The 12,329-nt window shown below is 34.3% G+C and overlaps 1 pseudogene; it reads left to right on the forward strand.

The window, feature by feature from the left end:
• The first annotated feature begins 10,502 nt into the window (after positions 1 to 10,502).
• On the forward strand, positions 10,503 to 11,936 carry LOC103938624 (annotated as a pseudogene).
• The last annotated feature ends 393 nt before the right edge of the window (positions 11,937 to 12,329 follow it).

The following is a 12,329-nucleotide window of genomic DNA, read 5'->3' on the forward strand; positions in this document are numbered from 1 at the left end:
TAGCTACTGCATATCTTTCTTTCGTGCCCGATATTTTGACATAGACAGATGTTGCCGTGTGACTACAAGGCAGCACTTGGAGTTGTCTCAAATTAGACAAAAGTATTGGTTGATCTTAATTAACTCTCTATCTCTGGAGATAAAGAAGCCTTAATGGATTCTTTAACTCCATGAAAGCTTTCCTTTTGATTTGTTTAAGTTCGTCTTCTTGAGTTCATCATAGATCCATTGGGTGGACCCGCAGTGGCTAGACCTCAGGGGGAACAAAGCAAGAGTAGAAAATGGAAGACATAAAAAATCTGTTTGTGTGGCTATGTCACTGGAGGTTTGGTTGGTCCCCACTACTGAGATTCATGGTACAACGACGAATAGAAAATCACTTTCTCAGTTAAGTGATTTCAACTTCTTCTTGTCTCCAAGGATTCTTGTGTTGAGAATGAATTTCATACTTATAGGAAAAGAAACTCTATATGAGTTTATAAAAAAGTTGAGTCATTTCACATATTACCAATTGTTTTTGTAATGGAATCTCAACTTTCTTCATCCTTACACGTTGATTCTTAATATAAGGAACTAGCTGAGTGAAGAGATTAGAGCATTTGTGGATGTAAATTATTTAACAACACATTATTACGTTTACTAATGCTTAGTCGATGATAATTGTGGATGTAAATTATTTTTGAAATTTAATTCTCATTTTGTAAGATCTCGAACTTGTTAAATTGATCTCTTACATGCATATGCATATTCTGCACATAGAAAGATATATTGTTGATGAAAGAGAAACAAACATATAAGTGCATGATACACCGTAAAACTAATACAAAAGTGGAAAACGGGGGGTAAAGTCTCACTTGGTAAGATCTCGAACTTGTTAAATGATTTCTTACATGCATATGCATATCTTACGCATAGAAAGATATACCGTTGATAAAAGAGAAACAAACATATAATTAAGTGCATGATACACCGTTAAACTAACAAAAAAAAAAAGTGACAAAACGGTGGGTAAGAGGGTTAAGCTGGTTAGTTTTTTATCAAAAGCGGTTTTCGTACCATCCGAAACCCTACACTCACATAGTTTCCACCGTAAGAATTAGGTCATAAACTCGTAGAGTTTTCAATTGCATACTTCTTTAATCGGCAGGATGAAATTATTTGAAATGTAAATTATAATGATGAGATTCACACTGAACTTGGCATGACCTTTATAAATTTACCTTATCTATATATGAGATAATATAAATTAATGAAAGAAGTTAATTTACATTTTCCTCCACCCTCTCGTAAGACCAGTGAAACCAACCAATGGTTGGACCAAATAGTGCTATGCATTATTACACAGATTACTCTCTTCCAACGTGTTCTCTGCCTTTTTAAGTACAATGATAATATATAACTATTCCATGGTCTTCCTAAATTATTGGCTCAAACAACTTCTTTTATCATGATTATCAAAAATAATTATATAGCACACGCTCATACATATGCAGGAATCCAAAACACACACAAAAAAGAAAGAGAAAAAAGAAGAAGAAAGAATTTAAATAAAACCACCAAAAGCATAGATCTTAATCAACTTATTTAGGTATCCAAAAGGTTATTACATGCACAAATATACTTATTTATGAAGCTAGATACATCACAAGTTGGTTAATTATCTGGTAAACTGTCAGTCCATATGCTGAAGCTTTGGTTGGTCCTGCTGGGCATCTTCGTACAACTGAAGGGGTCTCCCTTTGCTGCTGGTCCCAACTGATTGGGAACGTGATGCTGTGATTCTAATATAGCACGCATGCCTTTCTTAAGTACGATTTTTAACCTATACCAACCTTTTGTTTTGTAAATTGCACATAGTTTTGAGTTTAATCATGCCTACGTTCTATTTAATTTTGTTCTATCTAGTACACCTCTATGGTTCTTAATTATGTCTTTTCCCCATTATTAATGGAACTTTACAGCCGAAAGCTAGCCAATCTCTCCACTTTTGGCCTCAACTTGGTAGCTAATTATCATTTTTTTTTTCACCAACTAGTAATTGATTTAATGGTATCTATCTTCATTTGGTTGAAAAATCTCAAACTCGATTTACTTGAATGCGAGAAGAATATCTGTTTGTGATAAGTTCTATACCTAGTTTGTGGATGTTTCATTGAGCGTGTATTTTCTTGTTGTAAAGTATCTTAAATTTGTAATATAGTATTGCTTGTAAAAGAGAAAATTGATCATTTTTTTTTCTTATAGCTCCCACTATTTTGTTGTTCGATAAAATTAGCAGCTAGTAATTCTCTGTGAGAATGTGAAGGTAAGAGTCTCACATTGGTGAAAAAAGAAACTTTGCAAAAGCTTATAACAGGTTGGGCTAGTCAGTTTGTTCTATGGTGGAACCTCAACTTTCTTCATGGTATTACATCTATGTTTGCTCACGTGTGAAGCCTAATAGCCACATATGTCACCCAATTTGTGTTGTTTATGTGTCTGACTTGAAAACTCACCGCACGTGAGGTGGCATGTGAAGATGTGAAGGTAAAAGAGTCTCACATCGGTGAAGAAGGAAACCTTGCAAGGACTTAGGGTTATAGACTACTCCCTATACTACCAATTATTTTTATAGTGAAACATAAACTTTAACTTTCTTCCCTTCCTATAAATGGAGCATAATAAGAACAAGCGCGCAGGCACCTCTCATGTCAAGGTAGCAATGGAGCACATCCTACTTTAGAGCACTTCCACCCCTCTCAAATCTTCTAGGGAATAGGGAATTAAATCCCTCCCTCCCTCCCACCCCCCCCCCCCCAACCAAAACTTCTTCACCCCATTCCAATCCACTAGGCTATGGGGGAGCCTAGTTGCTCACCTAGGCTAAAATCGACTAGCCTAACTCCTAGGCTATGCGACGCAAGGTTAACATCATCTACAATTAAAAAATTATAAAAAAAATTAATTAAAGATACAAAAATATTAAAAAATAACTAAAATTAATTAAAATACAAAAAAAATATAAACAAATAATATTTTTTTCCTAAAATACCTAACCATGTTCTTCCACCTTACACCACATTTCAATATTTTCAAATACTTTCAACCTATCTTTTATTATCATCCAAAATTAAAATAAAACTATCTTTTATTATTCGATAAAAAAATATTTAATAATATTCTAATACGAATTGTCTGGGCTATTTAGTTTAGGAGTGGAGATGCACTTAAACAGTTAGGCAGTAACAATTTACTTTAGGGGATTGGATTGCCTATTACCCGGGTGGCTTTTTAGGGGTGGAAATGCTCTTATATAGATGCATGGTTTCTATCAAAAACTTTTGTAATAGATTGAGGGGGTGTGCTATCCACACACCTCTTTTTACTTCTCATACATCATTTGTTAATTTATGTCATTTAATCTTCTTCAATTCATCTGATCTAATGACCTAGAACTATAAAAGTGTGTGAGAAGTAAAACAAAGTGTGTGAATATCACACCCCGAGATTGATTATAAAGATTATGCTGAGCAATCGATAGGCTCTCGTGTGGTCCTGTCTCCCAATACAAAATGGCATCATACGTATATGTTGACACCATAATTAACCATGGCATGCATGTTTTGTCGACTAAGTTAATGGACACCCCAAATTTTAACCCTATGTTGCTTAATTATTATGAGGACTGAGCCAGGACTAATTGCTAATCTTATTGAAGCTGTCCCCTCGAAAAGAGTTAATAAATGTGGAAAGCCTCCTTTTTTAAACCAAACATTTCAGGTAAGTGTGTAGGAAAAGGGAGACATGGCCATGGACATCCATCATTTTGTTCAGCAACCACAAATAATTGAAGTTATGAACCAATTAATGACAAGGAAAAAAGCTAAATGTAGGGGGGAAACGGGAAACCCCTCAATTGTTTATAGTAAAAAAAATAATGCGTCATCAATTTCGTAAATTGAAAATATGTAATGGGTTCTTCTACAATACATCAATGTGCATTATATATCGTTGTTTAAATGATTAGACGGTGCACAATAGAATTTTTGAAATATAACAGTCCAAAACGAAAACAAAAAGGTGAGACGATATTTGCAGAAAGCTTTCTTTAAGGGCAGTGTTGGGTACACACATTGCTTTCTAGGGTTCTAGCTAAAAGTCACAACTTGGATTTTAAAATGAATCATATATCATGTATGTTGGTTACTTAACCTAATAAAGAAAACAAAAAAGGAGATTAAAGAAAAGGGAAGGGTATGCATGTTCAAGTGGAAAGAAACCAATAGCGACTTGCTGGTCGATTCTGCCTTAATTAACTTTTGGTTAAAGAGACTAAAAAGGTTTAAAGCATTCCACCCATCATTTTATTAGTTGGTTCACCATGCTGCGCATTAAGCAAACGGAATATACAATAGGTATGAACATTAATTTACAAAAAAGTTGAGTGAAAAAACTGAAAGAGAATATAAACGCAAGTACCAAGTATTCTTCTTTCCAATTGTGGTCAGCTTAGTCAAATGAATCCCCAAATGAAAAAGGGTCCGTACGTAGCACAGCTAAAATGGATTCTAAACTCATGGCTTTCTACAAGAGCCTCGTTGTAAAACACGAGACCCTCTGAGGACCCAAAAGACACGTCTCAACACACACACACACACAGCGGAAGAAAGTTGAGGTGTACTATAATATTAATTGATAGTATAAATAGTAACTTAATTACTTATAAACACATGTAATGTCTTTTCTTTTTCGATGTGAGATTGATACTCTCAAAACCCCCCCTCGCGTGCGGTGAATTCTCAAGCCTAGCACATGGGTAGGTCGTCTCTAAGATTTCGGGGGTTCTGTGTGAAATTTATAAAAACGCCCCTCTTTATAATAGTTTTTTTTTTTTTTTAAATAAGAAAATATATTGGTACTAGAAAATAATAACTTGAATCAAAACAACTTTTAGGACTCACTGATTGTAAGTTTACAAGTGTCTTTAAATAAGTAAATAGAGTTACAAACATAACCTTCACTAAATAATAAAAAACAGTTCAATCTTAGGCAACCGAATAAAGAAAAAAAAAAGCTTCAAAAGCTCTAACTTTAAAGTTTCACTTGAATACATAGCATTATTATATAATATAATTGAAAAGAAAATCGTTTTTTAAGGTGTTGTTATTAGCACTCCTTATATCTCATTGTGCACTCCAAATTTTTATATTTAGAAAAAAAAAATTTACACTTATAAAAGTGCACTATTAGATTTTAAAGTGCTAATAAAAGTTTTTTTTTAATATATAACATTATTACATATAAATATAAGATACCAAAAATTTTTGGGGGCCCTTCAAATTTGGGGCCCTATTGCACCTTTCGCTCCCCCTCAACGCCGCCTCTACGAGTGACGTGAAGCACGTGTGGCCTTTGAGCTTCACACTCGGTTAACATGTTTTGATACAATGAAGAAAGTTGAGGTTCCACCATAAAACTAATTGGGAATAAAAGGAATAGCTCAACTACTTATAAATACATTTAGATCTCCTTTTTTTTTGTTTTTTTGTTTTTTTGGTATTTAAGATTGATACTCTCAACAAAAGGGAGTGATTTAATTTGATATTCCGTCCAATTAGTAAAATCATTTTTAGCTAATCTATTAAAACAGTGCGCATCGGAGAAGAATTTTATGTTTTATGTTAATTAATAATAACACTGGTAAGGAAAATAAAAATCAGGCATTAAAGCAAATGATATCCAATGACAAATAAAAAAGAGTGTGTGAAAGAAGAAAAAAAATGCATAAATCATTCTTCTGCTAGAAAATGTTATAGAAATGAAAAACGCTTCATAAAGAATCATTCTCAAATAATCCAAATTACAAAATCAACTTGCCTGATGAATTTTATTGCGGAACTATTTGATAATCGAACTCGATCGTCTGCCCAAGTTTCTCAATCTTGGTCGGGGAGAATGTCCCATTATTTGGAGGTTTAAGTGTCCCATTATTTGGAGAATGTCCCTCTCATGCCACCTAGCTAGGTTCTTTCTTTTAACCTTCTAATTTAAGATAAGTGAAGAACAGTTTCCAAGGTAATTTATAATGATATTCTGTGTCACACGTATATACGTAACAACGTAATAACTAAGTTGCAAGTGTACATAATGAATTAAAATTATGTATGTATTTTTTTCTTAGTATCTTTAATAAAAGTTGTATAAATACAATGAACGACAATAATGGTAGAACATGCCAGTTTTTAAAATGCAACCTTGAAAAAGAGATACACATAATCTTAAGAAGCTACTGCATGCATGTAACAATAAATTATTGTCTATGCAATTTTAGCGAATTATTTTATTTCATCTTTTATTTGTAACAATATTGTAAATTTGTGGACCTATTGATAACTATAATTATGACATGTCTTGACCTGTAATGTTCAACTGGACACCCTAATCGAGTTGTGCTGACCGATGCCTTAAAGGTGACAAAACCTTACAGTGATGGTGATGTAGAAAGTGCGAATAACTAGTACAGTGATGGAGATTATTCTTATATAAATAAATGACCCAAATTGAATTCAGAAATTTTATGAACTACATTGAAGTTATTTCTTCATAGAATATCACTATAAAGAGGTTGCACTGCAAAATTTTCGTGCGAATTTTATTTGGCTTGAAAAATAACGAAAAAAACGCCGCTTATTTTTAGATTGATGATCACTTTGCTATGCTTAGCGAATTAAGTATTTTAAAATTACAGACATATACCATAATGTAAACAAAAACAAATTTTCTTGGAAAAATCCAAAATTTTGGTGGACATAGACATAATGATGCGCATGCTTTATAACCATATTTTTCATCTAATCATGAGATACCAAATCTTAATTGGAATTCTACATGATCAATTTTGAAGGTAGATAGAAACTGTAATCAATATGTCAATCTTAAATGAATTGACATAGAAATTTTGTGCCGCCAATTTGAAATACGAGAAATCTTTTTATTTTTTAAATGTTTTGTTGTGTGGGTTTTAGTAATGCATCAATCATAAATCAGAAAAATTAGTTTCGATTGATTTATTTTGAACAGTGAATCCTACAAATATTATTTCAATAAATAAAAAAAATGAAATTATTTTTGCTCAGCACTGTTAAGTGGTGGTGACCCTCACCACCTTATTAACTATCGTTAGATGAGTTCTACTATACAAATTATAAGATTTACACTCATATAACAGTAATTAATAAGGTGATGAACATCACCACTGCTTAAAAATAACGAGCAAGAATGCACTCAATAGATGGATTGGAGCAAAAGGAAGTTAAACATTGCCACACATAAGCCATCAAATTTACATCTGACACTTTTGCTGGTCCAATTAACCACGGTACATATATACACACACATATAATAAATTCAAGGCCTGGGAATATGTTATAAGTTGATTAAAGCTTGCTCTCTGTTTTCCACTTTCCTTCCATGTTCAAATTACCGTTCTAAAAAACACCCTAGGCGGCGCCTTGGAATCGAGGTGATTTTATGCAAAACGGCTGGAAAAATTGGGGTGGCTCTAGACGGTGCTAGGTGGCTGGGTGGTTTTTTTTTTTTTTTTTTTTATTTGTTTTTAATTTGTTTAAAGTCTAAGTTCTAATTATACATTGAAATTTTGTTAATTTTATAGAATAGGTGTGTTGTGTATCAACTTAAATTCCAGGATGCTAAAGATAATATCTTACATTACTAAATTTTCTTATTGTCCTTCTATTTTCCATTTTATGTTGTTTTAAATTGTGAACTTGTTGTACATGTGTCATCCTACAGTACTCCTCACTATGGTTATATGACATATATGCTTAATGTGTTTTTAAATTTTGGACTTGTTGAATACTCTTTTTGCATTTTATCATTCTTTTATTATCTTATCCATGGATTTTATACAAGTATAATCTTTTGTAAGTGTCAATATGCACTTATTTACAAGATATACAAAAAATTTAACTAAATCTGCCTAGGTGCCTAGGCACCCTCCTAGGCGCTAGGCGCTAGCCTGCCACCCGACTAGCTCCTAACGTTTTTGAGAACCTTAATTCAAATGCACCATTTCTGCCCTCCTCCTCCATTTTATATGCAATAGTAAGCCCAATGCCACGGCCAAGGAGCTCATCTAGTATCTAGCTGATAAAGTGACGGACAATCCAGCAAGCTGCAGCTTAATTTGGGGCTTTGAAATTAAATACAAGGTTTGTTTTCGTAATGATATCTCTTTTTTTTTAAACAAAATTTTGGGCGCACTTTAAAATCAACTACTAGTGTTAAAATACAGGCTTGGAAACTCTACTTTGTAACAAGGAAAAAACATTAATACCGTACAAGCAGGGATTAAGTAGTAAAAATTGGGTTTTGAAGTGCTTGATTTTTGTTAATTATTCTTCATTTTTTTTTTTTTGTTGGAGGAGTTTTTGTTTAATATATATCGGACCCCATTAAACAAAGCCGTCTCTGAAACCGGACCGTGGTTGTACTTTTATAGGATTTTTTTTGCTGTGTCCCTTCGGATAAACATGTGCCTACCTGGTACTGAATATCGAGCTATTATAAATGGTGGTGATGCTCAGGACCTTCTGATTCCAAAGCATCATGGAACTGGAGATGGTAATAAGGAAGACTTGACAATGAGAGCTCTAGGCGTGGAAGGCGGCGGCACCACCACCACAATCACTACCACTACTACTGCTTTCATACAGAGCTTTCTGCAACGCCTCCACCACCTTACCACAAATGGAGTACTTGTCCCAAATCTGCCACTTACTGAGGTATGCAGCCTACAACCTCTCATTCCCTCTACTTCTCGCTCTCACATACTTGAAGTTCCGTCTCACATTGGAAATGTGAAAATTTGTGAATAATATATGACATCACCGGCCATCAGTTTTGGGCTCAATGGTAAAAACAAATTCAAGCATTAAAGCGGATAATTCACTAGTTAAGTCTAACAGTCACATGTGTTTTACATCATTTTAGTGGTGTACATACACTATTATGGTTGTTGTTTAGAATTCTAAATGTTGAAGCTTAAGCTTTCTTGTTCAAGACTTCAAGTCATGTTTTTTTATTCTTTTAAGTGTAATCTAAACTGCTTGAAGTATTTTTTTTGGAGACACAATTCTGAGATTGGCTAACGGATCTAAAGCATAAGTTTGAGGAGCTAATTACTCCCACAATTTACACACACATATGTGGCACCAAGTCTCCACACTCACACGAGTGAAAGGTCTAATTACAATAAGAAATATTTTAGTGTGACAGTCATATAATTACCCGAAGTTTTGAATTCATGCGTTACAATATAGTTTAACGGTAAAGCTAATATATTCTAAACATATAACGTATTATTAATAAATAAATACATACTATAACATAGATTAATACCACGTAAATGTTTGTGATCAGGGTATTAAACTTCCCAATTAAAACCCACAATGTTGTCTAGTGACACGTAAGCTGCCCAATGAAGAAATAATTGAGAACCACATGCTTCCCTAATCATAATCAGCTTTTGGTTAGTAATTTATGTTTTGGCCCATTTTTTATATTCACTCACATGATAATGCTGAATAATGTCAAGTAGACTAATTTTTAGATTACATTTGTAAACTATATGATATGTCATTAATAGAAAATAAGCAAGTTAATCATGACTTAAATAATAATCCATATATGAGGTGATTTAATCAACACTTACGTTTCACCAACACATGTATAACAGATTTTATAATTTGTAAATAATAAAACCATATTAAACATCGATTTTAAATAAGATAATAGTAAAGTATACTACTTATAGGTAATAACCTAAATTACTCTCCACTAAACAGAATCATTTTATGGCAGTTTTATTTATTTATTTTTTTTGTCTGACAATGAGTTAGCAATAATATGGTCTAAATTCGCCCTTAGTGAAAATTGAACATAAAATCTCTCATTTACAAGTAAAGGGGAATACTGAGACCGTAGTACTAAGTGACTATTTTTATAGCAGCTTCAAATTTTTTGATGTATGTTGACAAATATTTTTTATTGGTTACATGTTTTTTTTTTTTTTTTTTGGTGTGTGTTTGGAAAATTTATTGGTTACATGTTTAAGAGAGCCGATGCCGTGAAGTTTTGTTACCTCGTCAAACATTTATAATCTATGAAAGTTGCAAACAAATTAATTTTAAGTGACTTAATATTTCTATTTTCCACGTGTTATAACTTTTAAGTAATTTCTCTCTAAAATTTCTTCCTTTCAACAAATATTTAAGCTTTCGCATGTGTTTGGAGAAGCTAATTTTTTTACTCATGCGTTTTTAGTCTGGATCATTCTCGGTTATGTGAGAAATTTTTGATCCATCCTTTGCCTAGTGTTGGTTTTCTGGTTTTCCACCTCCACATTTTTTTATTGGAGGTTGTAGTGGGGGCTTCTTGTAATTTTCCTTTCCAGAAAAAGTAAATTCCATTTTCTAATTACTTTGTGTTCCTTTTGTGAATCCATGTAGATAGCAGAAGAGTTGAGATCGTTCCTAAAGATTGCAGGCCCTATAGTGATAACAAGCATGCTTATATACTCAAGATCTGCGGTTTCAATGCTATTCTTAGGCCGTCTAGGGAAAACAGAATTGGCTGGAGGCTCATTGGCTCTAGGGTTTTCTAATATTACAGGCAACTCACTCCTCAGAGGTTTATCAACGGGGATGGACCCCATTTGTAGCCAAGCTTATGGAGCTCAAAGATGGTCAGTTATCAGTCAAACTTTCCAGAAAACCCTTTGCCTCCTCCTCCTTGTATCCATCCCTATCGCACTCTTGTGGCTCAACATGGAGCCCATCTTTATATGGTTAGGGCAGGACCCACAAATCACTAGGGTTGCAAAACGTTACATGTTTTTTGCCATTCCTGAATTGCTAGGGCAAGCCCAGCTTCTACCATTGAGAGTCCTTTTCAGAACACAAGGGTTAACCTCCGCACTAACCCTAGCAGCCGCATTTTCAGCCCTCTTTCATTTACCGATGAACTATTTTTTGGTCACATATTTGGATTTTGGGGTTGCAGGTATTGCATTGGGGCTTGCTTGGAACACTTTTCTTTTTAATTTGGGTTTGGTAATTTATCTAGCCATCTCACCTCATGCTTTGAAGCCATGGCATGGGCTCACCATGCTCTCAGCCTTTCAAGGATGGGGGCCATTGCTAAGATTGTCTCTACCCAGTTGTGTTTCAATTTGCTTGGAGTGGTGGTGGTATGAAATTATGTTGTTCATCTGTGGCTGGTTGAGTAACCCACAAGCAAGTGTTGCAGCAATGGGAATTTTGTTGCAAACAACGGGAATGTTATACATTATCCCAATTTCTCTAAGTTCATCCATATCGACGCGTGTCGGGCTATCTCTGGGCGCAGGGCAACCAACCCGCGCACAATGGGCCACCATAATTGGGCTTAGTGTGGCATTTGCTTTTGGGATCTCCGCATTCATTTTTATGACTGCTTTGAGGTCCATGTGGGGGACAATGTTCACAAACGATCCACAAATTCTTGATTTGATTTCAACCACACTTCCGCTTTTGGGTTTGTGTGAAGTGGGCAACGTTCCTCAAACGGCTGCCTGTGGAGTGTTAACAGCTACTGCAAGACCTAAGCTTGGAGTAAAAATAAACTTGTTGGCATTTTACCTAATTGGACTGCCAGTTGCTATTCTTGCAACTTTTACGTTTAAAATAGGGTTTGTGGGGCTGTGGATTGGGCTGCTATCAGCACAGTTGTGTTGTGTAGGTATGATGGTGTACACATTGATCCACACTGATTGGAGACAACAAACAATGAGGGCTGGGCAGCTGAGTCAGGCTATGGAAGTGAAAAACGAGACCGAAGAGAACTTAGAGAGGACAGAGGATGAAGAAAGTGGGCTTCTAACTCCCACTCAACTCTAAGTTTTACAATTGTTTCAGGGATAATTTTCATAGGGACTTCAGTACAAATTAATCATTTGGTTAGAAATCACAACGTTTTTGTTTAGTGTTCTTTTTGGTGTTTACAGCATTGGAAAGAAACCATAAGAAAAAATCAACTTACTTGGTCCTTAATTACGAAATTGAATGTTAATACATCATTTTTTATCTTATAGCTCCTTTAGATTGGTCTTTATTCAGATTTCAGAGTTAAAAAGGAGAATTATATGAAGAAAATTAAGAAATATAAATGTAAGACGAAACAAATCCCTATCATTTGCACAGACGTGATATGTGGGCATCTCTTGGTATATGAAAAAACTTGAATGACTATAACAATGCAAGGCTAACTGAGCATATATAGGGCACTTCATG

This window comes from the organism of the source record quoted next, unplaced genomic scaffold (genome assembly GCF_019419815.1).
Source record: "Pyrus x bretschneideri cultivar Hongxiangsu unplaced genomic scaffold, Pyrus_bretschneideri_v1 Contig11, whole genome shotgun sequence".
NCBI lineage: Eukaryota > Viridiplantae > Streptophyta > Magnoliopsida > Rosales > Rosaceae > Pyrus > Pyrus x bretschneideri.